We start from the raw sequence: 26,696 nt of genomic DNA on the forward strand, positions 1-26,696 counted from the left end.
TGCTGGGTCATATGGTAATTCTATATTTAGTTTTTTAAAGAACCTCCATACTGTTCTCCATAGTGGCTGTATCAATTTACATTCCCACCAATAGTGCAAGAGGGTTCCCTTTTCTCCACACCCTCTCCAGCATTTGTTGTTTGTAGATTTTATGATCATGCCCATTCTAACTGGTGTAAGGCGATACCTCATTGTAGTTTTGATTTGCATTTCTGTAATAATTACTGATGTTGAGCAACTTTCCATGTGCTTCTTGGCCATCTGTATGTCCTCTTTGGAGAAATGTCTATTTAGGTCTTCTGCCCATTTTTGGATTATGTTGTTTGTTTTTTTTAATACTGAGCTGCATGAGCTGTTTATATATTTTGGAGATTAATCCTTTGTCCATTGATTCGTTTGCAAATATTTTTCCCATTCTGAGGGTTGTCTTTTTGTCTTGTTTGTTGTTTCCTTTGCTTTGCAAAAGCTTTTAAGTTTCATTAGGTTCCATTTGTTTATTTTTATTTCCATTACTCTAGGAGGTGGATCAAAAAAAGATCTTGCTGTGATTTATGTCAAAGAGTGTTCTTCCTATGTTTTCCTCGAAGAGTTTTATAGTGTCTAGTCTTACATTTAGGTCTCTAATCAATATTGAGTTTATATTTGTGTATGGTGTTAGGGAGCGTTCTAATTTCATTCTTTTACATGTAGCTGTCCAGTTTTCCCAGCATCACTTATTGAAGAGACTGTCTTTTCCCATTGTATATCCTTGCCACCTCTGTCATAGATTAGTTGGCCATAGGTGGGTGGGTTTATCTCTGGGCTATCATGTTCCATTGATCTATATTTCTGTTTTTGCAACAGTACCATATTATCTTGATTACTGTAGCTTTGTAGTATAGTCTGAAGTCAGGGAGTCTGATTCCTCCAGCTCCGTTTTTTTCCCTCAAGACTGCTTTGGTTATTTGGGGGTCTTTTGTGTCTCCGTACAAATTTTAAGATTTTTTGTTCTAGTTCTGTAAAAAATGCCATTGGTAATTTGAAAGGGATTGCATTGAATCTGTAGATTGCTTTGGGTAGTGGAGTCTTTTTCACAGTATTGATTCTTCCAATCCAAGAACATGGAATATGTCTCCATCTGTTGGTTTCATCTTTAATTTCTTTCAACAGTGTCTTATAGTTTTCTGCATACAGGTCTTTTGTCTCCCTAGGTAGGTTTATTCCTACGTATTTTATACTTTTTGTTGCAATGGTAAATGGGGGTGTTTCCTTAATTTCTCTTTCAGATTTTTCATCATTACTGTATAGGAATGCAAGAGATTTCTGTGCATTAGTTTTGTATCCTGCAACTTTACCAGATTCATTGATTAGCTCCAGTAGCTTTGTGGTAGCATCTTTAGGATTCTGTATGTATAGTATCATGTCATCTGCAAACAGTGACAACTTTACTTCTTCTTTTCCAATTTGTATTCCTTTTATTTCTTTTTCTTCTCTGATTTCCATGGCTTGGACTTCCAAAACTATGTTGAATAATACTGGTGAGAGACGACATCCTTGTCTTGTACCTGATCTTAGAGGAAATGCTTTCAGTGTTTCACCATTGAGGATGATGTTTGCTGTGGGTTTGTTGTATATGGCCTTTATTATGTTGAGGTAGGTTCCCTCTATGCCCACTTTCTGAAGAGTTTTTATCATAAATGGGTGTTGAGTTTTGTCAAAAGCTTTTTTTCCATCTATTGAGATGATCATATGGTTTTTCTTCTTCAGTTCGTTAATATGTTGTATCACATTGATTAATTTGCATATATTGAAGAATCCTTGCATCCCTAGGATAAATCCCACTTGATCATGGTGTATGATCCTTTTAATGTGTTGTTAGATTCTGTTTGCTAGTATTTTGTTGAGGATTTTTGCATCTGTATTTATCAGTGGTATTCGTCTTTAATTTTCTTTTTTTTTGTAGTATCTTTGTCTGGTTTTGGTATCAGGGTGATGGTTGCCTCATACAATGAGTTTGGGAGTGTTCCTTCCTCTGCAGTTTTTTGGAAGATTTTGAGAAAGATGGGTGTTAGCTCTTCTCTAAATGTTTGATGGAATTCACCTATGAAACCATCTAGTCCTGGACCTTTGTTGGAAGATTTTTAATCACAGTTTCAATTTCATTACTTGTGATGGGTATGTTCTTATATTCTATTTCTTCCTGGTTCAGTCTTGGAAGGTTATACCTTTCTAAGAATTTGTCCATTTCTTCCAGGTTGTCCATTTTATTATCATAGAGTTGCTTGTGTTAATCTCTTACGATGCTTTGTATTTCTGCAGTGTCTGTTATAACTTCTTTTTCATTTCTATTTTTGATTTGAGTCCTCTCCCTCTTTTTCTTGATGAGTCTGGTAATGGTTTATCAATTTTGTTTATCTTCTCAAAGAACCAGCTTTTAGTTTTATTGATCTTTGCTATTGTTTTCTTTGTTTCTATTTTATTTATTTCTGCTCTGATATTTATGATTTCTTTACTTCTGCTAACTTTAGGTTTTGTTTGTTCTTTCTCTAGTTCCTTTAGCTGTAACATTAGATTGTTTATTTGAGATATTTCTTGTTTCTTGTGGTAGGCTTTTATAGCTATAAACTTCCCTCTTAGAACGGCTTTTGCTGCATCCCATAGGTTTTGGATCATCGTGGTTTTTTTTGTTTGTTTGTTTTTGAATCGTCGTGTTTTTAATGTCATTTGTCTCTATGTATTTTTTGATTTACTCTTTGATTTCTTCAGTGATCTCTTGGTTATTTAGTAACATATTGTTTAGTCTCTATGTGTTTGTGCTTTTTATGTTTTTTTCAGTGTAAGTGATTTCTAATCTCATAGCGTTGTGCTCAGAAAAGATGCCTGATATGATTTCAGTATTCTTAAAGTTACCAAGGCTTGATTTGTGACCCAAGATGTGATCTATCCTGGAGAATGTGCCATGTGCACTCAAGAAGAAAGTGTAATCTGTGGTTTTTGGATGGAATGTCCTGTAAATATCAATTAAATCTATCCGGTCTAGTGTGTCATGTAAAGCTTGTTTTTTCTTAGTAATTTTCTGTTTGGATGATCTGTCCATCGATGTAAGTGATGTGTTAATGTCCCCCACTATTACTATGTTACTGTCGATTTCCTCTTTTAGAGCTGTTAGCAGTTGCCTATGTATGTAGCTGCTCCTGTGTTGGGTACATATATATTTGTAATTGTTATATCTTCTTCTTGGATTGATCCCTTGATCATTATGTAGTGTCCTTCCTTGTCTCTTGTAACATTCTTTATTTTAAAGTTTATTTTATCTGATATAAGCATTGCTACTCCAGCTTTCTTTTGAAAGGATATCTTTTTCCATCCCCTCACTTTCAGTCTGAATGTGTCCCTAGGTCTGAAATGGGTCTCTTGTAGACAGCATATATATGGGTCTTGTTTTTGTATCCATTCAGCAAGCCTTTGTCTTTTTGTGGGAGCATTTAATCCATTCACGTTTAAGGTAATTATCGATATGTATGTTCCTATTACCATTTTCTTAATTGTTTTGGTTTTGTTTCTGTAGGTCCTTTTCTTCTCTTGTGTTTCCCAGTTAGAGAAGTTTCTTTAGCTTTTCTTGTAGAGCTGGTTTGGTGGTGCTGAATTCTCTTAGCTTTTGCTTATCTGTAAAGCTTTTGTTTTCTCCATCGAATCTGAATGAGATCCTTGCCATGTAGAGTAATTTTGGTTGTAGGTTCTTCCCTTTCATTACTTTCAATATGTCCTGCCACTCCCTTCTGGCTTGTAGAGTTTCTGCTGAGAAATCAGCTGTTAACCTTATGGGATTTCCCTTGTATGGCATTTGTCATTTTTCACTTGCTGCTTTCAATAATATTTCTTTGTCTTCAACTTTTGCGAACTTGATTACTATGTGTCTCGGCGTGTTTCTGCTTGGGTTTTTCCTGTATGGGACTCTCTGCACTTCCTGGACTTCTGTGGCTATTTCCTTTCCCATGTTGGGGAAGTTTTTGACTCTAATCTCTTCAAATATTTTCTCGGGTCCTTCCTCCCTCTCTTGTTCTTCTGGGACCCCTGTAATGCAAATGTTGTTGCGTTTAATGTTGTCCCAGAGGTCTCTTAGGCTGTCTTCATTTCTTTTCATTCTTTTTTCATTATTCTCTTCCTCAGCAGTGAATTCACCATTCTGTCTTCCAGGTCACTTATCCATTCCTCTGCCTCAGTTATTCTGCTCTTGATTCTTTCTAGTGTATTTTTCATTTCAGTTATTGTGTTGTTCATCTCTGTCTGTTCATTCTTTAATTCTTCTAGATCTTTGTTAAACATTTCTTGCATCTTCTCGATCTTTTCCTCCATTCTTTTTCCGAGGTCCTCGATAATCTTCATTATCATTATTCTGAATTCTTTTTCTGGAAAGTTGCCTATCTCCACTTCATTTAATTGTTTTGCTGGTGTTTTATCTTGTTCCTTCATCTGGTACATAGCCCTCTGCCTTATCATCTTGTCTATCTTTCTGTGAATGTGGTTTTTGTTCTACAGGCCGCAGGATTGTAGTTCTACTTGCTTATGCTTTCTGCTCTCTGGTGGATGAGGCTATCTAAAAGGCTTGTGCTGCTTACATATCTTGACTGCTGTAAATAATGCTGCAGTGAACATAAGGGTGAATATATCTTTCTGAACTAATGGTTTTGTTTTCTTTGGGGAAATACCTGGAAATAGAATTGCTGACACTAGAGGGTATTATGCTAAGTGAAATAAATCAGACAGAGAAAGACAAATATTATTTCAATTATAATGGAGTCTGAAAAACAAAACAAAGCAAACCAAACAGAACAGAAACAGACTCATAGATTCACAGAGCAAACTAGTGGTTGCCAGAGGGACGAAGTAGGGTTGGCAAAATAGGTGAAGAGAATTAAAAGGTGCAGACTTTGAATTTTAAAATAAGTGAGTCACAAGGGTGTAATATAGTCATAGCATAAGGAATATAGTCAATGATACTTTTGTGTATGCTGACAGATGGCTACTAAACTTAATGTGATCATTTCACAATGTATTTGATTGTCAAATAACTATGTTGTATACCTGAAACTAATAACATTGCACATCAACTATACTTTCATAAAAAATAAAGTGGCTGAAGACACATAAAAAGCCAATGGAAGAGTAATATATATTTATTTTAATTTTCCACTTCTGTTGCTTTCTGTTCATTCCTGATATTCCACGTTTCTTTCTTGTATAATTCCCCTTCTGTCTGAAGATCTTGCTTTAGCAATTATTTTAGAGCAACAGTTTTTCTTAATTTTCTTTCATCTGAGAATGTCTTTATTTTTGTTCATGGAGGATATTTTTTTCTGAAGATAGAATCCAGGTTTTGCAGTTGTTTTCTTTTAGCACTTGAAATATATTGTTCTGCTTTCTTCTTGGCTCCATGGTTTCTAATGAGAACCGTGCAGCCATTTGAATTTTTGTTCACCTATAAGTAATGCATAATTTTACTCAGTTTGCTTTCCATATTTTTCTTTGTGTTTAGTTTCCCCGTAGTTTGATTGTGATTTGTCCTGGCGTGGATTTCTTCATGTTTATCCTTTTCTGGGTTTTCTGAGATTATTGAATTTGTAGGTGTGTGTTTTTCCTCAAATTCAGGAATTTTTCAGTCATTATTTCTTCAAATATTTTTACTATGCTGTACCTTTTCTCATCTTATGCTGGTCCTTTGTTGACATGAATATTAGGCTTTTTGGAATTGTTCCACTAGTAACTGAGGCTCTCTTAACTTTTTTCCAGTCATTTTTCTCTATATTTCACATTGGATAATTTCTATTGAGCTATCTTTACATTTTCAAACTGTTTTTTCTGTCATCTCCGTTCTGCTATCTGCCTATCTAGTGAGTTTAATGATACCTTAGTTATTCTATTTTTCAGTTCTAGTTAACAGTTCCATTTAGTTCTTCTTTACATCTTCTTTTTCTGATACTTTTAAACTTTCCAGTCATTTCAGGAGTGTTCACAATTACTTGGAGTTATTTTAAAATTTGTCTGACAATTTCAATTTCCAGTGTCTCTTAATTGTCTTTTTCCATGGGAAGTGAGGTTTTCCTGATTCTTTAAATGCCATGTATTTTTGGATTGTATCCTAGACTTTTTGAATTTTATTTTCTGAGTCTACTTCTCATTTAAGTCCTACAGAGAATTTCAGCATTTTTGTTTTAGCAGATGTTCAGTCTGCTTGGGTTTAGGCCACAAGTCCTGAGCAGCTTTATATGGACAGTAGTCTCAGCATCAGTTGTGTGGTCAGAGCCTCTGCAGTGCTACTTGGATCTGTCCTTCATGTGTACCCCCTACTGGGGGATTTGAACAGTGGTCTATCCCACTATAATTTAGTTCTCAAAGTCTTTGTATGCTGTTTAGGGTCAGATTCATACATGTTCATCCTGTGCTGAACCCAGGAGTTCATAAACAACCATAAGAGGTCTTTTTCTGAGCTTCTTTCTATCTATAATCTCCCCCATATTTCCTGTTTTCCAAGGGTTTCCTTCTCAGTCACCTGGCCAGAAAGCTGAAACTCTAGTTATCCTACTCTGCCGTGTATTTCACACAAAAGCATCAAAGTCCAGGGCCAGGCAGTGGGAGAATAGAGGGGAAAAAAAGTCACCCAATGTTACTGCTGCAGCTCCTTTAACCAGAGAAGATTGCCTTCCCTCAGAGTTTTGGATCCTGTGGCTCCTGTTATTGCCCTGCTGCAATGAGATTGTTTGGGGACTAGGGCACAAGAGAACAGAGAATGGAAAAAAAAGAAAAAAACAGTAGCTTTCTACTCTCCTTTCCCACTCCTTAAGTCGTTCCTAGTAGTCTTCTCTCAGATCTCTCTTTGTCCAATTAGTTCCCACTTCCTAGTTTTAAGCTGTGTTGATTTTAGGTATGGGGATAATGCAGGAGGAAAAGGAATGTGGCAGTTTTACTTTCAGTTGGGTGGTACTTGAAATCCTGTTCGTCTTCTACTATTTACTTGTTAGAGTCTTCAGTAACTGCTGCATGAAACAGAGAATAGAGCAGTGCTCACCAAGGGTTGGAGAGCAGGGGAAAGGGAGAGATGTTCAATTGGCATAAAGTTTCAGTTATGCAAGATGAATAAGTTCTTGAGACCTGCTGTACAACAGAGCACCTATATTTAACAATACTGTGTTGTCCACTTAAAATTTGTTAAAAGGGTAGATCTCATGTGAAGTGCTCCAAAAAAATGAGGTGAGTTATAAACTTTATGATGTAATGGATGTGTCTATTACTTTAATTATGGTTTCATGGGTGTGTGCTTATATTCAAACTCATTTAATTATGGACTTAAATATGTGCAGCGTTTTTGTATATCAATGATACCTGAATAAAGCTGTTAAAAAAAATAGCTGCTGCATGCATTTTGCCCAGATTTTCTAGCCACAGTTAGTGGGAAAGATAGTGTGTGATTACTTTCTTACTCAGAACCAGAGCCTCCCATCAGCCATATGATCTTTTTGTTTGCTGAGGCACATTTTTGCTGAGGTATATTTTTTAAACATCATGGCCTTTTATGTATGAATCAGTTTCATCACTGGTTGAGAGTCTTTATGATAGTAGCATACAGTATCTTACCCAGAGTTGTATGACCTGCAGTGCTTAGGAGAATGATGTGTACATCACCATTGTTACACAGAAACTATTTGTTGAATCAGTGATTACATAAAATCAATTAACTTTCCCTCTGGATCATTCCAATTAAGACAGTCTAGGGGAAATCCAGATGTTTTGAATACAGTTATGAATAAAATAAAATAGCTATTATACATTCATCTCTTTACCAGAAAATCAAGTAAAAGACCTGCACCTAAGTAAAATCTTGTTCTAATAGAGAGGGAGGAAGAGAGGGAGAGAAAGAGAGAGCAAACCTACATAACTAATGGTTAGAAGGTGCTTAATGTCATTAAAAATAATGTTCAAAATTGATTTCCTAAGGAGAAACTGCTAAAATGCCTACATTTTAGCCCTTCTGTCATTAGAGTTACATTAAATGTTTCAACCTCATGATTTGACTCAAGTCATTTGACTCAGTTTTTATTGGTAGATCAGTAATTAATGGAATAGCCTGAGCAATTTCAGAATTAACTTTATTAATTTGACAACATTTATTTAACAAACATCAAACTCCTACACTATGAAAAGCTCTTGATGATGTGATCGGATGTAAAAGTGAGTGAAATAGTTACTTTCCTCCATGATAGAGGCTGACAAACTTTTTCTGCAAAGCATCACATAGTAAATATTTTAGGCTTTTCAGGCCGTATGGTCTGTGTCACAACCACTCAACTCTGCTGTTGTAGTGCAGAAACACATGGACAATATGTATAGACAAAATGTATATGAATGGACATGGCTGTCTTTCAGTAAAACTTTATGTACTAAAGCAAGTGGCACACTGAACTTGGGCTCTAGTTTGCCTGGGTACTATGAGAGTACAGGATATGAGTCCTCTAACCTAGTCTGCCAAAAATGATGCTTGCAGAAGTCTTCCTGGAAAAGGTGATGTCTGAGATAAGTTCCGAAGTAAAAGTAAAGTTAGGTGAAGAATTATCAGAGAGAAAAAGGTGGGGTTAAAGTATATTTTATCAGGAGGAAATAACATGAGCAGAGGTACAGAGGTATGTGTAAAGAATTACGCATAGATTTGGATTTTCTGAAGCTTAAAAGAAAAGGCCAGGAGTGAGTGTTTCTAAGCCGGTGTGGTGCTCAAATGAGAGGTGAGTTTGGAAAAGTCAGTAGGTGTCCAGTGAAGGGTCTTAGGCAAAGCATCAATGTGTTCAGGTTTTCATTTTATATAAATACACTTACTAAGTGTGTGTGGAACTCAAGTGAGATGGAAGATGATGGGGGTGGGGAAGCAAGAACGGCGTGTGCCACAATTGTTGAGCACTTCATCATTTCCCTGTTGATCACTGGATTTTTTCCTGTTTTGGTATCTTGCCTACAAAGACACTGGATTTTATGCTGTGACTTAAGACAAGCTTCAGATGATTCTTTTCCTTCCTTTGTGATTCTAAGGCAAAGCATAACCCCATATCATCTGATGGTGAATAGTTTTCCAACTTCAGTGAAGAATAATTTACAAATATACTTGTATATATTTAAAGTATACAATGTGATGATTTGATATACATATACATTGTGGAATGATTACCAAGATCAAGATAATTAATACATCCGTCACCTCATATAGTTAACTCTTTGTGTGTGTGTGTGTGTGTGTGTGTGTGAAGAATGCTTCAAATCTACTATCATCAACTTTCAAGTATAAAATACCATATTATTAACTGTATTCACTATGCTGTACATTAGATCCTCAGAACTTATTCTTATAACTGAAAGTTTGTACCCTTTGACCTACATCACCACATTTCTTCCTCTTGCACAGTCCCTGGCAACCATTGTATTCTCTGTTTCTATGAAATTGGCTTTTTTTTTCTTTTCTTTTTTTTTGTTTTAAGATTCCACATGTAAGTGATGTCATAAGATAGTTATCTTTCTCTGTTTGGTTTATTTCACTTAACATAACGTGTGCTAGATCCATCCATGTTGCAAATGACAGAATTTACTTTTTTTTTGGCTGAATAATACTCCATTACATATATAAGATATAAAATATATAGGATATATAAGATATATAAGATAACATAAGATGTAAGATAAGCTATAGGATATTATATATACCATATATATAGAATTATATATTATATACACATATATACAGGTCTTCCTCCACTTATGATTGGTTTACATTCTGATAAACCCATCATCAATTGAACATGTCATAAGTTGAAATGCGTTTGATACAACTAACCTATCAAGCATCACAGCTTAGCCTAGCCTAAGCTAACCGTGCTCAGAACACTTACACTAGCCTACAGTGAGGCAAAGTCATGTAACACAAAACCTATTCTATAATAAAGTGTTGCATATCACATGTAGTTCATTGAATACTGTACTGAAAGTGGAAAACAGAATCGTTATGAGGATACTGCATTGTTGTAAATATATTGGGTGTTTACCCTTGTGATCCTGTCGCTGACTGCTGCCACTGCCCAGTATCACAAGAGAGTATCCTACAGCGCTAGCCCAGGAAAAGTTCAAATGCAAAGTCTGAAGTACTTTTTCCAGTGAATGCATATTGCTTTCACACACATTGTAAAGTTGCAAAATCTAAGTTGAACCATCGTAAGTTGGGTACTGTCTGTATATATACATCTCATATCTTCTTTATTCATCTTTCGGAGGTTAAACAACATTTAGGTTGTTTTTTGTGTCTAAGCTATTATGAATAATGCTGCAATGAGCATGGATGTGCAGATATCTCTTTAAGATACTGATTTCACTTTCTTCATATATGTACCCAGGAGTGAGATTTATGGATCATATGGTAGTTCTATTTTTAATTTTTTGAGGAACAGCCATACTGTTTTCTGTAATGGCTGTACCAATTTACATTACTACCAGCAGTGTATAAGGGCTCCTTTTCTCCACATCTTCACCAATATTTGGTACGTCTTGTCTATTTGGTGGTCATCTTAACAGGTGTGAGGTGATAACTTATGCTTTTGAGGTGCATTTCCCTGCTGATTAGTGATGTTGAGCACCTTTTCATATACCTATTGGCCATTTGAATGTCTTTGGAAAAATGTCTATTTGGGTCCTTTGCCCATTTTTCAGTTGTTTGTTTTTGCTATTGAGTTGTATGAGTTCTTTATATATTTTGGATATTAAACCCTTTTAGATGTATGGTTTGCGAGTATCTTCTCCCATTCTCTAGGTTGCCTTTTTGATTTATTGTTTACTTTGCTGTGCTGAAGATTTTTAGTTTGATATAGTCTCTTGTTTATTTTAATTGTTGCCTATGCTACTGGTGTCTTATCCAAGAAATCATTGCCAAGGAACCTTTTATTCTGTTTTCTTCTAGAAGTTTTATGGTTTCAGGTCTTACATTTGAGTCTTTGATCCATTTTGAGTTAAATTTTGTAAGTGGTATAAAGTAAAGTGTCCAGTTTTATTTCTTTGCCTGTTTTCTCAACAGCATTTACTGAAGAAACTATCCTTTTCCTACTGTGCGTTCTTGGCACCATTGTGAAAAGTTAATTGACCATGTATGCATGGATTTATGTCCGGGCTCTCTATTCTGATCCAATGATCTATGTGTGTGTTTCTATGCCTGGACCATATTGTTTTGACTACTATAGCTTTGTAATATAGCTTGAAATCAAGAAGTGTCTACATTTAAAAGTGTATCATCACAAATAATAGTATGGTAATATAGTAATTTGAGGGCAGATGACAATAAAGTAACTTGAGGAAATATTTTCAATGTAGACTTTCTCAAGTTATTTTATTGTCACCTGCCTGAAAATTACCGTAATACCTCAACATATATATAGGGATTAGGAATGTGCCCTCTAGAGTTAGGAGACACAAAACTTGCACAATAATAAGCAGTGGTCCTGGCAAAACAAAAAACATGCTCTTTCCCTGACATCAACACAAAATAAAACAACAAACCTAAAGGAAAACCAAGACTCCTGATTCAGCTATACCACTGTCCTGCAGTTTATTCGCTCTGCTTAATTCTTCCCCCTTTGTTATCTCTAATTCTTAATCCAGAAGACCAGCATATGTGGAATAAATAGAAATCCTTTCAGTTCATTATACTTCACCTTGGGATAGCTCTTGTTTCCAGATGTCCTGGGAACTGTTTCTACTTAGCAAATACATTTCTTTCTTAGGAAACCATACTTACTCACAAACTATCACACTGACAAACCAGATATGAAAGAGAGATACCATCCTCCATACCCAATTTTCTCTTCTTTTTATGCTTTAGAGACATAAATTCATTTTAGCTTTCATGAAAAAACTGGAGTTAACAGATTTTTGCCTGCAGTCATCCTAATAGACGTGTGGGCTTTCGAGTCGTTGGATCTGGATTCAAATGTCAGCTCTTGCACTTAACTACGCTTAATGTCTAAACTGAGAAATTTAGATGTTTAAGCTCACTTTCCTTTTCCATATATATGTAGATAATTTAACATAAATAAAAACCCATAGTATTATTAAGATTCAAATAAAAATTTGTAGGTGTTATTATCTCTTTTCAGAAACCAAGGGTAAATGAAGTTAAGTATGCTGTACAATCATATTCTATAATAACAAGTAACATTTTTTGCACTCAGAAAATGTTAGTGTCATACATTCTTCTGATATCCTCTCTTTATGGGAAAACAAAGCTTAAGGTCGATTCATAATACCATTAAAAACATTCATCTACCTAAACTGTTGAGTCAGGTCAACATAACTGGAATGAGGTGAGGTTGGCATATTCCCTGCCCAATAGGAATTTTTGTTTGGATATATACCTTATTCCCCTCTAATTTGGGAAGTTTATACTGATGCTAATGTGTGTGTGCACACATACATAGCAGAGATGGCAGTCCATCAAGCAGCCGCATAGCACAGGGAGATCAGCTCGGTGCTTTGTGACCGCCTGGAGGGGTAGGATAGGGAGGGTGGGGGGGAGGGAGACGCAAGAGGGAAGAGATATGGGAACATATGTATATGTATAACTGATTCACTTTGTTATAAAGCAGAAACTAACACACCATTGTAAAGCAATTATACCCCAATAAAGATGTTAAAAAAAAAAAAAAAAGCCAGGGGCAATCCTAAGACTCTAGTCAGCACCACTTCTAAATTCAGTTGCTCTGAGCTGACTTAAATCCATCTTTCTTCATCTCCTGGGCAGGGTCTCTGTAGAGACATGGTAGTTCTGAGTCTGTGGCCTCATCTGGTACAAAACTGTTCTCTAATGAAAGGCCTGGGGCCAGAGACCTCATTTACTTTCCCCAGAGTCTTCACAGATGGAAATGAGGATTTCTATTTCACAAAGCAAAAGGGCATGCTGTCGGAACTACAGCGACTGCTTCTCGATTCAATAAAGCAAATTCAAAACCTAATGTCCCCCGCTGCTGACCTTGTCACAGTGACTGTGTTTTTTCAACACTGTTGTATCTCCTTTGTAACTGTGTTTAACTCACTGCAGGGCCAGACACTTGCATGCATGGGAAGAGTGCTGCAAAAGCCTTTGCCCTGTTCAGTGCTGTAAGAAGAAGGATTCTTCAGAGGTGCCAGGAGAGATCTGTGGCTGCCAACAGAAGGTTTTAGAGACAACTATTTACTATTCTGGACTTTTCCTTTTAGGTACTATGCAGGGATAACCATTAGAATTCCATAGATACAACTTCTTCCTTTATAAATGAGGAATCTGAGGACCAGAAGTTCAATAACTTGCCTAAACTTATATCGATACATCAGTTGGTGGAGGTATTGTAAAATGGCGGCCACAGGAGGTCTGCATGCCACTGTCCAGGCAAAGTCTCTGCATTATAAACTCCTAGGAGGACTTGCTGTGTGGAGGGCCTGCTATGGTGTGCTTGGTTCATCATGGAGAGTGGGACCAAAGCCTGTGAGGTCACACTGTCTGGGAATTTCTGTGAATAGACGGCTAAATCCATGAAGGTTGTGGATGGCCTGATGATCCCCATTGGGGACCCTGTTAACTACTATGTCGATACTAGTATGTGCTATGTGACACTCAGACAGTGTTCACTGGGCATCAAAGTGAAGATCATGTTGCCTTGGGACCCAAGTGGTAGGATTGGCCTTAAGAAGCCCCTGCCTGACCATGTGAGCATTATGGAACCCAGAGATGAGATACTGCCCAGCACCTCTGTCTCAGAACAGAACGGTGGGAAGCCAGAGCTGCCAGCTATGCCCCAGACAGTACACACGGCATAACAGGGTCTCCTTGGCAGTTGGATCTGGAGTCTGCAAGTTGCTCTCTAAAGATCTTTAGTAAAATCTGTTAAAAAAGAGAAAAAAAATCAAGATCTCACACAAGAGCCTTTTTATAGCCGCAGGTTGTATTCTCCATTTACTAATCTCTAATAATCACTTATTTTACTCTGGACCAGTGTTTGTTTCAGATCAGAGTTTCTCCAAGTATGATCCCTGAGAAATATGCATCAGAATCTCCTTGTGTGCCAGTTAGAATGCAGATTCCTGGGACCTGCTCCAGGACTATAATTTTCATGTCTCTGAAATTGGAGAAATTTTCGTTTTCAACATGCACCTGGGTGATTCCTGTGAAATATAGCGTTTTTTCTTTTTCTTTTGAACTAAATTTAGACTTACAGAAGAGCTGCAAAGATAGTACAGAAAGTTTCCATGTACACTTCATCCAGCTTCTTTTAATGTTAACATTTTACCTAACAATATAGTATACCTATCAAACCAAAAAATTACCATTGGAACATTATTAATAACCAATTATGGGCTTTATTCATATTTCACCAATTTTTTTTCACTAACTATATTTTTGTTGTTCTAGGACCCAATTTGTGGTCCCACATTGCTTTTAGTTATTATGTATACCAAATTTTACTGCTCTAGATTGTAATCCCATGTTCCACACTACAGGGGTTGAATCCTGGCTCTGAAGGCAGCCAAAGGCTTAATTCAGGTACTCATGTGACGGTACTTAAATTCCAGCTACAATGACAGTACTTTTAATAATGCTGCAGAGATTCAATCACTCAGAAACTTAATTGAAGGACACATAAAACACCATTCAATCTCTCATTTTACTGATAGAGCTCCTGCATCCTAGAGAAGAAATTTGAGCAAGTTGATGGAAATATTGGAACTGTAGTCCATTTCACATGTCTCCAAGTTACCTTGCAATTTCTTTAAGCATCTGGCTTTGATTATAGTTCTTTCCTTTATTCTCAAAGTGAAGGTCAATGAACAGTTTTTAAAAATATCATCCATGATTTCATATGGTTCTTCCAGTTATCCATGAGAGGAATAGGAGAAGGCTAGCATTCTCCAATTTGGTGATCAGGAAACAGGTTCAGAGAGTAAAAACTGAGGTCCCCAAGGTTCCATGGCAAGCAATACAGCTAAGCCCTATCCAGACCTCTACAAGCTGACTCCTGAATTAGTGCCATTCTGCAGTATGCCACACGCCTCCAGCCCTGAATTTATGCACTCGGTGCTGAAACGGATATTTTGTGTATTCATATAGAACATTTGGAGGAGTGAGTATTTATACACAAATTCAAATAGGGCACCCAAATGGGGAAACGTTGTGAACCTGGCATATTGAGCAATTATAAATGGGAGACATGACTGTGGGAAGGGAAATGACATAAATCAGTGTGAATATCTATTCTTGGTGGAAAAGACTAGATAATTCTAAGGTTTTTTTTTTTTTTTAACATCTTTATTGGGGTATAATTGCTTTACAATGGTGTGTTAGTTTCTGCTTTATAACAAAGTGAATCAGTTATACATATACATATGTTCCCATATCTCTTCCCTCTTGCGTCTCCCTCCCTCCCACCCTCCCTATGCCATCCCGCTAGGTGGACGCAAAGCACCGAGCTGATCTCCCTGTGCTATGCGGCTGCTTTCCACTAGCTATCTGTCTTACATTTGGTAGTGTATATATGTCCATGCGACTCTCTCACTTCGTCCCAGCTTACCCTTCCCCCCTCCATGTCCTCAAGTCCATTCTCTACATCCACGTCTTTATTCCTGTCCTGCCCCTAGGTTCTTCAGAACCATTTTTTTTTTTTTTTAGATTCCATATATATGTGTTAACATACAGTATTTGTTTTTCTCCTTCTGACTTACATCATTCTGTATGACAGACCCTAGGTCCATCCACCTCACTACAAATAACTCAATTTTGTTTCTTTTTATGGCTAATATTCCATTGTATATATGTGCCACGTCTTCTCTATCCATTCATCTGTTAATGAACACTTAGTCTGCTTCCATGTCCTGGCTATTGTAAATAGAGCTGCAATGAACATTGTGGTACATGACTGTTTTTGAATTATGGTTTTCTCCGGGTATATGCCCAGTACTGGGATTGCTGGGTCTTATGGTAGTTCTACTTTAGTTTTTTTTTTTTCTTTTTTTTTTTTTTTGCGGTACGCGGGCCTCTCACTGTTGTGGCCTCTCCCATTGCGGAGCACAGGCTCCGGACGCGCAGGCTCAGCGGCCATGGCTCACGGGCCCAGCCGCTCCGCGGCATGTGGGATCTTCCCGGACCGGGGCATGAACCCGTGTCCCCTGCATCGGCAGGCGGACTCTCAACCACTGCGCCACCAGGGAAGCCCTCTACTTTAGTTTTTTAAGGAACCTCCATAGTGGCTGTATCAATTTACATTCACACCAACAGTACAAGAGGGTTCCCTTTTCTCCACACTCTCTCCAGCATTTATTGTTTGTAGATTTTTTGTTGATGGCCATTCTGACCACTGTGAGATGATACCTCATTGTAGTTTTGATTTGCATTTCTCTAATGATTAGTGATGTTGAGCATCCTTTCATGTGTTTGTTGGCAATCTGTATATCTTCTTTGGAGAAATGTCTATTTAGGTCTTCTGCCCATTTTTGGATTGGCTTGTTTATTTTTCTGATATTGAGCTGCATGAGCTGCTTGTAGATTTTGGAGATTAATCCTTTGTCAGTTCCTTCATTTGCAAATATTTTCTCCCATTCTAAGAGTTGTCTTTTTGTCTTATTTATGGTTTCCTTTGCTGTGCAAAAGCTTTGAAGTTTCATTAGGTCCCATTTGTTTAGTTTTATTTCCATCTCTAGGTGGTGGGTGAAAAAGGATCTTGCTGTGATTTATGTTATAGAGTGTTCTGCCTAAGTTTTCCTCTAAGAGTTTTATGGTGTCTGGCCTTACATTTAGGTTTCTAATCCATTTTGAGTTTATTTTTGTGTATGGTGTTAGGGAGTGTTCTAATTTTATTCTTTTACATGTACCTGTCCAGTTTTCCCAGCACCACTTAATGCAGAGGCTGTCTTCTCTCCATTGCATATTCTTGCCTCCTTTATCAAAGATAAGGTGACCATATGTGTGTGGGTTTATCTCTTGGCTTTCTATCCTGTTCCATTGATCTATATTTCTGTTTTGTGCCAGTACCATACTGTCTTGATTACTGTAGCTTTGTAGTATAGTCTGAAGTCAGGAAGCCTGATTGCCCCAGCTCCGTTTTTCTTTCTCAAGATTGCTTTGGCTATTCGGGGTCTTTGTGTTTCAGTAGAAATTGTGAATTTTTTTGTTCTAGTTCTGTGAAAAATGCCATTGGTAGTTTGACAGGGATTGCATTGAATCTGTAGATTGCTTTGGGTAGTATAGTCATTTTCACAATGTTGATTCTTCCAATCCAAGAACATGGTATATCTCTCCATCTGTTTGTATCATTTTTAGTATCTTTCATCAGTGTCTTATAGTTTTCTGCATACCGGTCTTTTGTCTCCTTAGATCAGTTTATTCCTAGGTATTCCTAGGTATTTTATTCCTTTTGTTGCAATGCCAACAAAAGTTAGCATTGTGTGGAGTGTTTCCTTAATTTTGCTTTCAGAGTTTTCATCATTAGTTTATAGGATTGCAAGAGATTTCTGTGCATTAATTTTGTATCCTGTTACTTTACCAAATTCATGGATTAGCTCTAGTAGCTTTCTGGTAGCATCTTTAGGGTACTCTATGTGTAGTATCATGTCATCTGCAAACAGTGAGAGCTTTACTTCTTCTTTTCTGATTTGGATTCCTTTTATTTCTTTTTCTTTTCTGATTGCTGTGGCTAAAACTTCCAAAACTATGTTGAATAAGAGTGGTGAGAGTGGGCAACCTTCTCTTGTTCCTGATCTTAGTGGAAATGGTTTCAGTGTTTCACCATTGAGAATGATGTTGGCTGTGTGTGTTGTCGTATATGGCCTTTATTATGTTGAGGAAAGTTCCCTCTATGCCTACTTTCTGTAGGGTTTTTTAAATCAAAAATGGGTGTTGATTTCTGTCTAAAGCTTTTTCTGCATCTATTGAGATGATCATATGGGTTTTCACCTTCAGTTTGTTAATATAGTGTATCACATTGATTGATTTGCATATATTGAAGAATCCTTGCATTCCTGGGATAAATCCCACTTGATCATGGTGTGTGATCCTTTTAATGTGCGACTGGATTCTGTTTGCTAGTATTTGGTTGAGGAGTTTTGCATCTATGCTCATCAGTGTTATTGGCCTGTAGTTTCCTTTTTTTGTGACATCTTTTTCTGGTTTTGGTATCAGGGTGATGGTGGCCTCTTAGAATGAGTTTGGGTGTGTTCCTCTCTCTGCTGTATTTTAGAAGTGTTTGAGAAGGACAGGTTTAACTCTTCTTTCAGTGTTTGATAGAATTCGCCTGTGAAACCATCTGGTGCTGGGCTTTTATTTGTTGGAAGATTTTTAATCACACTTTCAATTTCAGTGCTTGTGATTCGTCTGTTTTTATTTTCTGTTTCTTCCTGATTTGGTCTCAGAAGGTTGTGCTTTTGTAAGAATTTGTCCATTTCTTCCAGGTTGTCCATTTTATTGGCATAGAGTTGCTTGTAGTAATCTCTCATGATCTTTTGTATTTCTGCAGTGTCAGTTGTAACACTCCTTTTTTCATTTCTAATTCAATTGATTTGAGTCTTCTCCCTTTTTTTCTTGATGAGTCTGGCTAATGGTTTATCAATTTTGTTTATCTTCTCAAAGAACCAGCTTTTAGTTTTTTTGATCTTTGCCATTGTTTTCTTCATTTCTTTTTCATTTATTTCTGATTTGATCCTTATGATTTCTTTCCTTGTGCTAACTTTGGGGTTTTTTGTTCTTCTTTCTCTAATTGCTTTAGGTGTAAGGCTAGGTTTTTTATTTGAGATATTTCTTGTTTCTTGAGGTAGGATTGTATTGCTATAAACTCCACTCTTAGAACTGCTTTTGCTGCATCCCGGAGGTTTTGGGTCATCATGTTTTAATTGTGAATTGTTTCTGAGTTCTTTTAAATTTCTTCTTTGATCTCTTCAATGATCTCTTGGTTATTTCATACTGTATTGTTTAGCCTGCACGTGTTTGTATTTTTTACATATTTTTTCCTGTAATATCTAGTCTCATAGGGTTGTGGTCAGAAGATATTTGATACAATTTCAATTTTCTTAATTTACCAAGGCTTGATTTGTGACCCAAGATATGATCTATCCTGCAGAATGTTCCATGAGCACATGCGAAGAACATGTATTCTGTTCTTTTTGGATGGAATGTCCTATAAATATCAAGGCCATCTTGTTTAATGTGTCATTTAAAGCTTGTGTTTCCTTATTTATTTTCATTTTGGTTGATCTGTCAGTTGGTGAAAGTGGGGTGTTAAAGTCCCCTACAATTATTGTGTTACTGTTGATTTCCCCTTTTATGGCTGTTAGCATTTGCCTTATGTATTGAGGTTGTATGCGTAAATATTTACAATTGTTATATGTTCTTGTTGGATTGAACCCTTGATCATTATGTAGTGTCCTTCTTTGTCTCTGGTAATAGTGTTTATTTTAAAGTCTATTTTGTCTGAGATGAGGATTGCTACTGCAGCCTTCTTTGGATTTCCGTGTGCATGGAATATCTTTTTCCATCCCCTCACTTTCAGTCAGTATGTGTCCCTCTGTCTGAAGTGGGTCTCTTGTAGACAGCATATATACGGTTGTTGTTTTTGTATCCATTCAGCCAGTCTATGTCTTTTGGTTGGAGTATTGAAGCCATTTACATTTACTGTAGTTATTGATATGTATGTCCCTATTACCATTTTCTTAATTGTTTTGGGTTTGTTATCATAGGTCTTTTCCTTCTCTTGTGTTTCCTGCCTAGAGAGGTTGCTTTAGCCATTTGTTGTAAAGCTGGTTTGGTGATATTGAATTCTCTTAGCTTTTTCTTGTCTGTAAAGGTTTTAATTTCTCCGTCAAATCTGAATGAGACCCTTGCTGGGTCGAGTAATCTTGGTTGTACGTTTTTCCCTTTCATCACTTTCAGTATGTCCTGCCACTCCCTTCTGGCTTGCAGAATTTCTGCTGAAAGTTCAGCTGTTAACCTTATAGGGATTCTCTTGTATGTTATTGGTTGTTTTTGTTTGCTGCTTTTAATATTTTTTCTTTGTATTGAATTTTTGATAGTTTGATGAATATGTGTCTTGGCGTGTTTCTCCTTGGATTTATCCTGTATGGGACTCTCTGCACTTCCTGGACTTGATTGACTATTTCCTTTCCCATATCAGGGACGTTTTCAACTATAATCCCTTCAAATATTTTCTCAGTCCCTTTCTTTTTCTCTTCTTCTTCTGGGTCCCCTATAATTCGAATGTTGGTTTGTTTAAATGTTGGTTTGTTTAATGTTGTCCCAGAGGTCTCTGAGACTGTCCTCAATTCTTTTCATTCTTTTTTCTTTATTGTGCTCTGCAGCATTTATTTCCACTATTTTATCTTCAAGGTCACTTATCCGTTCTTCTGCCTCAGTTATTCTGCTATTGGTTCCTTCTAGAGAAGTTTTAATTTCATTTATTGTGCTGTTCATCAGTGTTTGTTTGCTCTTTAGTTCTTCTAGGTCCTTGTTAAACATTTCTTCTATTTTCCCCATTCTTTTTCCAAGATTTTGAATCATCTTTGCTCTCATTATTCTGAATTCTTTTTCAGGTAGGCTGCCTATTTCCTCTTCATTTGTTTGCTCTTGTGGGTTTTTATCTTGCTCCTTCATCTTCTGTGTTTTTCTCTGTCTTCTCATTTTGGTTAAGTTACTGTGTTTAGTCTCCTTTTCACAGGCTGCAGGTTCATAGTTCCCATTGTTTTTCATGTCTGCCCCCAGTGGCTAAGGTTGTTTCAGTGGGTTGTGTAGGCTTCCCTGTGGAGGGGAGCTGTGCCTGTGCTCCAGTGGATGAGGCTGGATTTTGTCTTTCTGATAGGCAGGACTGCATCCGGTGGTGTGTTTTGGGGTGTCTGTCACCTTTTTATGATTTTAGGCAGACTGTCTGCTAATGGGTATGGTTGTGTTCCTGTCTTGGTAGTTGTTTGGCATAGGGTGTCCAGCATTGTAGCTTCCTGGTCATTGAGTGGAGCTGGGTCTTAGTGTTGAGATGGAGATCTCTGGGAGAGCTTTCGCCATTTGATATTACATGGAGCTGGGAGGTATCTGGTGTACCAGTGTCCTCAACTCGACTCTCTCACCTCAGAGGCACAGGCCTGACTCCTGACTGGAGCACCAAGGCCCTGTCAACCACACGGCTCAGAAGAAAACGGGGAAAAGGAAGGAAAGAAAGAAAAAAATGAAATAAAGTTATTGAGTAAAAATTTTTTTTAATTATTAAAAAATATTAAAAAGTACAATAAAAAGAAAGAAAGAAGAGAGCAACTAAACCAGAAAACAAATCCACCAATGATAACAAGTGCTGAAAACTATACTTACAAAAAAACCCCCAAAACTATGGACAGACAGTACTGCAGGACAAATGGTAAAAGCAAAGCTATACAGACATACATAAAGAAGCATACACATACACCCTCACAAAAAGGAAAAAGAAAATATATGTATAGAAAAAAAAGACCAAGTCAATAAACAAATCTACCAATGATAATAAACTAAATACTAAAGTAAGATAAACATAAAACCAGAAACAAATTAGATGCAGTGAGCAAACCCCAAGTCTACAGTTGATACCAAAGTCCACCGCCTCATTTTTGGGATGATTTCTTGTCTATTCAGGTATTCCAGAGATGCAGGGTACATCAAGTTGATTGTGGAGATTTAATCCGCTGCTCCTGAGGCTGCTGGGAGATATTTCCCTTTCTCTTCTTTGTTCACACAGCTCCCGGGGTTCAGCTTTGGGTGTGGCCCTGCCTCTGCCTGTAGGTCCCCTGAGGGCGTCTGCTCCTCACTCAGGCAGGACAGGTTTAAAGTAGCAGCTGATTAGGGGACTCTGGCTCACTCAGGCCAGGGGAGAGGGAGGGGTACGGAATGCAGGGCGAGCCTGTGGCGGCAGAGGCTGGCGTGACATTGCAGCAGCCTGAGGCGCACCGTGTGTTCTCCTGGGGAAGTTGTCCCTGGATTACGGGACCGTTGCAGCGGTGGGCTGCACAGGCTCCTGGGAGGGGAGGTGTGAATAGTGACCTGTGCTCGCACACAGGCTTCTTGGTGGCTTCAGCAGCAGCGTTAGCATTTCATGCCCGTCTCTGGTGTCCGTGCTGATAGCTGTGGTCCGGGCCTGTCTCTGGAGCTCGTTTAGGCGGTGCTCTGGATCCCCTCTCCTCGCGCACCCTGAAACAATGGTCTCTTGCCTCTTAGGCAGGTCCAGACTTTTCCTAGACTCCCTCCCAGCTAGCTGTGGCGCACTAGCCCCCTTCAGGCTGTGTTCACACAGCCAACCCCAGTCCTCTCCCTGGGTTCTGACCTCCGAAGCACGAGCCTCAGCTCCCAGCCCCCACCAGCCCCAGCGGGTGAGCAGACAAGCCTCTCGGGCTGGTGAGTGCTGGTCGGCACCGATCCTCTGTGCGGGAATTTCTCTGCTTTGCCCTCTGCACCCCTGTTGCTGTGCTCTCCTCCATGGCTCCGAAGCTTCCCCCCCACCACCTCCCGTTTCCACCAGTGAAGGGTCTTCCTTGTGTGTGGAAACTTATCCTTCTTCACAGCTGCCTCCCAGAGGTTTAGGTCCTGTGCATATCCTTTTGTCTCTGTTTTTTCTTTTTTCTTTTGCCCTACCTAGGTACTTGGGGAGTTTCTTGCCTTTTGGGAAGTCTGAGGTCTTCTGCCAGCATTCAGGAGGTGTTCTGTAGGAGTTGTTCCGCATGTAGAGGTATTTCTGATGTATTTGTGGGGAGGAAGATGATCTCCACGTTTTACTCCTCTGCCATCTTGAAGGTCTCCAGGCTTTTTGTTTTTTAATTTAGGTACCTCATTCCTTGTCCGTCCTGAGAATGAAATGAGTGACTCTTATGAATTTTGTCACTGCTCACAGCTTGGCATGCTTCTGGAAAAAAAAAAAAATTGTTCATGGGGGAATCAGTATAATTTAAGACCCTGTTACACACAAAGCTACCAACAAAGTTGTATACAGGAAAGATAGAGTTCTATTCCTGTTTTTACCGCTAAAACTGGTTTGTGCCCATACACAAATAGTTGTTTGTTTGTGTTTTGGTACTACGTCACAGTCAGCCTAAATGTAAATGAGAGGGTGCGAATTGGTGGTTTCTTGGGCAAAGCCATAGCTAGGATCGGTCAGGGGGGATTACCATGGGAAAGAGCTGGTAGGTTAAGCCTACCTGTTGTGTGGTTTGATGGGGGTGTATTCACATGAAAGCCTATCATCCTTTCCCTGTGTTGGCCGTGATTCCCAAGGTCTTGCTCTGTTTCCTCTGATATTTTTTCATTAGAGTCTTAACAAAAGCCGATCCCGTGCATGTCTTTATTTTTGTTGATTCCTTTAAAGTCATACCTGGGGTAGAAAGGTTCCCCTGCTCCCCATCCCACTGTGCCTCTGCTGTAGGGTCTTGTCCTGAATTCTTATGCTTCTTAAGTTTCCAGGACTGAAGCATCTCTTGCTAAGTAGAATGAAGAGCCTTTGTCTTCTGTGAGGCTTTAGATCACGGACATTTGGCAGAGTGGGTAATCTTTCTGGCAGAGCCATATGAAATATTCGTCCATCACATCTAGAGGCCTAAGTGTGGAAGGCAACCTTGGCGAATTGGGAAATAACTGAAGTGTGGCTTTCAGGTCCAGCCTCTAAATAAGAAAGATAGGCTTAAGGGGTTGTTCTTCCAGTAGGATTTGCCTTCTAACAGGGGAAGTTAGAAGACCTCGTCAACTCGGAAAAATAAATCTTTAAAGGTGAAACTTCTGAAGGGTATCTGGGGTTGTGAAAGATATTGTTAGTTGACCTGAACATACCCCCAAATCCAACAAAATGGGCTTTTTTTTTTTTTTCGCTATATAGTTAAAATTAGCCCCAGGAAGTTATCTTGGTAATTTTACTTAGACTTGAATACATGACAAAAATTGGGCATTTCTCTCCTATGTTACTTTCTCTCTTTTCCTACCAGGACCACAGTTACAGGTAGTGGTGACACCAGAATTTCTCTGTGGGTGAGTCTTAAATGCCTGGAAAGCTCGTCTTGATATTGACAAATTATTTGATTTTAATATACTTATTTGAGGTAGCTAGAGTAGAAAATCACTTTGCCGAGAATGGAGACAACTATATATATTACTTGCTTTGACTCTTCTCTAATTTGATGAGGACATAGGGTTCAAAGATGGTGGTAGGTAGTAAATGTCCCAGGGTCACAAAAGAAGTCCATAGAAGGGCTGGGCTTGCAAACCAAGTCTCAGATTCTGAGGAAAGCAAATCCTTTCCCATAAAGCAGTTAATTAACTTTATAGCTTCAATAGGAGAGAATATTTGCTTTCTCCAGTGAGTACCCTTTCTCCAAGGCCAGCTCAATACTGAGAGCACTGCAGTCGTATTGATTATACAGAACACGTTATGCAGTTCTCCAAGGTGTGTGAGAGGTTTTTGTTTGTGTGTTTGATTTGAACTTCTTAGCCAACGGTATTTTACAGGTATTCTAAATGAAAGGGTGGTTTCTATTTAAACTCATAAGTATTTTGTGAGTCATAGAGAAGAAAAAGAAAGACAGTAGAAGAAAATTCTGCTCTAAAATTATAAAGTTTCAAGGTGTTACATAAAAGGAAAGTTTAGTAGAGCTAGTGGATTAATAAAGACTAACGAGGCAGCCAAGCCTCATCTCGGAGAAGAGTTAGGCTTTCAAGTCAGTATGTGAGGCCAAAATAGAGTTTAGTTAAAACTACCCTTGAAAATATGTATACAGGTGACATAATACCTGAGAAGTCCAACCAGGACTTCTGCCAGTTTTTCCTCCAGACAGAAGAGATACTTATTTGCCAGTTTCACCTCCAGTGACAGAACAGATACCTCTTTATTTGCATGAGTACAGACAAAGAATTCTCAGGGTTGTGTTATGTGGAAAAAAGTGCAGTGTGTCCTTAAAGACAAATAGTATGCAGCCTTGTAAGATGCTCACTGAGGGAAGGTGCAGTGCAGGTGAGGAGGGGATCTGCTAAGGGAACAGTCACTTTAAGTCCCCACTGAGGGGAATGGTGTATGGAATCGTCCTCTCCTGCTCTCACTCTCTCTGATTTTCTTACTTAATGCTCTTCCCCACAGCTCTAGAATGAGTCTAATTGAATATGCCTAAATGCATGTAAGACAGAGAAGAACTTAAAAACCAGGTTTTGACTCTAGTTCTAATCTGATGTTTCTCAACAACCTCACTTCTCTCTCCCCTCTTCCCTTTCTTGTACACATACTTAGTTTGCGCCTATATGTACCAGAGACTACAGAAAGCACTCATGTGAACCAAAGTCCTACCCCTATGGAGTTCATAGACTTAATGGGGAAGAAAAAAATTTAAAACAACAAATAATTACTAATAGAGTTATTTCATCAAGAGGAAATAGAAGTTCAGAGTACTAGGAGATCATGTAACTGGACAACCTAATCATATCAGGCTTGGGTTTGGGGGAGCAGAACTCATGCTACTTGATACCTGTGAGACCTTAAGCACATCACTTAAATGTCTCAATTTTTGTTTGCTCAGCAACTGCATTAGTTGTTGTAAGAATTCGATTGAACAGGATAACCTATTAGTTGGAACATAAATTATTTGTCCTATTGTTGCCCATCTGTCCTGTGTCCACATTTGTTTTGGGCTCTACCAGAAGTACATGAGAGGTATAAGATACAGACTTGCCTTTTTTTCTGCTTGGAAAGTTAGATTAGTTCAAGGGAATAATGAAGAGATTATATTGTAAGACTTAAGCAAAGCATGTCACGTGAGTTCAAAGAAGGGAGAAATCCATCAAGGAGGGTGATAATATAGGGCAGTCTTCAAATAGTTGACTGGATTTTGTGAGTTTATCTAGAGGGGACAATGAAATGTAAAGTATTATTCTGCTATAATAAGGGATGAAGTACTGATATACGCTATAACGTAGATGAACCTCGAAAACATTGTGCTAAGTGAAAGAAGCCACACACAAAGGCCACACGTTATTAGATTCCATTTCTGTGGAATTAAGTTCAGTATATTCTTTAGCATCCAGCAGCAAGTATTCCTGTTCTGAAGTAGTTCATCACAGAAGAATTGAAAAAAAAAAAAAAAAAAGATCATGTGGTGATGAGTACTTACCATGGTGAGTGACACTGTGAGAGGTGTCAGTCACATGTAATAGGAACATGTGAAATGCACAAGTAGCAGTCCATCAATGAAATGTACAGAGAGGGAACGACCCATAATAAGGGACATATGAAAAGATCCAGTGGTGCCAGGCCTTGGGAATTAGGCACGGTTCAGTTCCTGACTCCTTCCCTTACAAATTACTGATTTTGGTTGGAAGGTTATTAACCAATCTCTGACATTTCTTTTTCATTTTTAAGATGGATATAATTACACAATGCTGAAAAATGACCACAACAAGTGAGGTACCTCATGCACTATTCCTAGCACATAGGATGTTCTCAATGCAAGTTCCTGGAGGAATTTCAACGCCGGCAGAGGCAGCTTCAAAGTAGGCACTCTCACAAATGTCTTACTGAAGGAGACTGAAGTCCAGCTAATTATTGTTATTATAAAAGTCAGTGTACGTTAAGTGTGAAAGGAATGGCACAGGTGATATGTATTATTGTAAAGACAGTGTAGTCAACATAATTTAGTATGAAATCAGT

At 38.2% G+C, this 26,696-nt stretch overlaps 1 long non-coding RNA gene and 1 pseudogene across 1 annotated transcript in view; both read left to right on the top strand.

Annotated features, from left to right (window-relative positions):
- LOC141278348 (uncharacterized) overlaps nt 1-26,696 on the top strand; it is a 400,162-nt gene that overhangs the window by 209,089 nt on the left and 164,377 nt on the right. The gene's annotated exons all lie outside the window — the stretch shown is intronic.
- Nucleotides 13,495-13,848, top strand: LOC101316852 (small ribosomal subunit protein uS3-like; annotated as a pseudogene).

The sequence above is a fragment of the Tursiops truncatus genome, chromosome 3, assembly GCF_011762595.2.
Source record: "Tursiops truncatus isolate mTurTru1 chromosome 3, mTurTru1.mat.Y, whole genome shotgun sequence".
Lineage (NCBI taxonomy): Eukaryota > Metazoa > Chordata > Mammalia > Artiodactyla > Delphinidae > Tursiops > Tursiops truncatus.